Raw genomic sequence first — 1,689 nt, 5'->3', positions numbered from 1 at the left:
GAGACGCGGTGCGGGGGCGGGGGCGGGGGCGGAGGAGATGCGGGGGGCGCGGTTATACGGATCGAACCGAACGGAACGGGGACGGGGAGGGTGGTGGTGCGGCGCGGTGCGTGAGGAGGGGGAGGGCGCTACGACTTTTATATTTACGGCGAGGGAGGGAGGGCGGGCCGGGCCGGGCCGGCGGGACTTTTCCCTCGGTCGGTCGCCCTCGGCCTCGCCCGGCGCGGATGATTGGATTGGGCGGGGCGATGCGAGACGAGACGTGCGTGCGTCTCACGTGGAAAAAAAGGGGAGAAACGGAGCCGGATCGGTGGAGCTTTGCAGTTTTTCTATTCTCTCTGTGCCGCCACCGGGGTCGGCGACGGGTTGGGCGGGCTGGGGGTCTCCGTCACGCCAGGAGGCGGTAACCGGAGCGAGCGAGGAGCCCCGCCCGTCCGTGCTGTCCCGCTTGTCGTCCGTGTCGTTAGTACGCTTCTGCTCTGCCTTCCTCGGCACATTTCCAATTGACTTGACCCGCCGGCTGTTACCACCAGTAATAATATATACTGTAATTACTCCTGTACTACCACCGCCGGCTGAAACCGAAACATTTTTCATTGGTACCAATGGAGTGCAATGCTGGGAGTGGTTATCTTTGTTTGTCTCGTCGCTGCACGCAGCTGCAACGGCAGGGCGAGGAAGGACGGCACGCATGGCCAGGATGATACTCAAGGACGCACGCACGCACGCACGCACGGCCTCTGACGGTTGTTGGACCCTGACTGTAGCTGGATCCAGGCCGCCCTTCCTTTCTCTCTCTAACACTCATCACTTTTTTTAATAAAAATATGTTCGTCCTTCTCTTTGGGACTGACGAGGCTCCTGATTGCACAGCCCGGCTTATTTTAGCGGCGAACGACGTCGCCATCTGGAGTTCGTTTTCTGCGCGTAACTCTGAGCTGTACCATTTGGAACGGCCTGTACTTTCTCCCCTTGCTCTCCACTTTCACAGTTATTTTTAATTAGTCTGGACGGCAACGGTTTCGGTCAATTGCTCCACCGATCGGTTGAACGAGCCGGCGGCGTATCCACGCGCGTAGACGCACGCCCGAGACCGTTGTATTTTCTAATCCTATCATCGTCGGTAGAAAATACGTGTACAGTCGGTTTTGTGTTGGATGCAATCTAATCATCTCGTTTGGAGACGAGGTAAACTTTAGGTATTACCGACCGTCTTGTGAGACGAGCGAACTGGCACACGCGTACTATAGTACGTGAGGATTGAGGTGAGAGACGGTGGATCGTCTTGTTACAGCCCTGCCAATTTAATCGTCCCAGTATTAGGAGATAAGTTCAGCTTTAGGTATTGCGGCCCCTATAATGTACGGGTACAGTCAGTATTTTGTTGCTGACCGTCATGTGAAACGAGCGAGCTGCCAAGCTGGCACACACACGTACGTGGAACACCGCCAATTCCTTCTGACCAAATTGCTCGTGGTCGCTTGCTATTGGCGTTGAAAACTGCAACAACTGCTATCACTACTAGGAACGGTCGCACGTGCGAGTACTATATTCATAGAAAACGCGGCTACTGGTAACGTAAATGCTTTGGTAAAACGCGGCTACAGGTAACGTAAACGCTCTCGTACCTAGCGGCTGCAACCCTAGCCGCCGCGTGGCCGATGTTCCAACACCGTTCTCCGGCGGCTC

Source organism: Triticum dicoccoides, chromosome 6B (assembly GCF_002162155.2).
Source record: "Triticum dicoccoides isolate Atlit2015 ecotype Zavitan chromosome 6B, WEW_v2.0, whole genome shotgun sequence".
Classification (NCBI taxonomy): domain Eukaryota; kingdom Viridiplantae; phylum Streptophyta; class Magnoliopsida; order Poales; family Poaceae; genus Triticum; species Triticum dicoccoides.
This window is presented reverse-complemented; position numbering follows the sequence as displayed.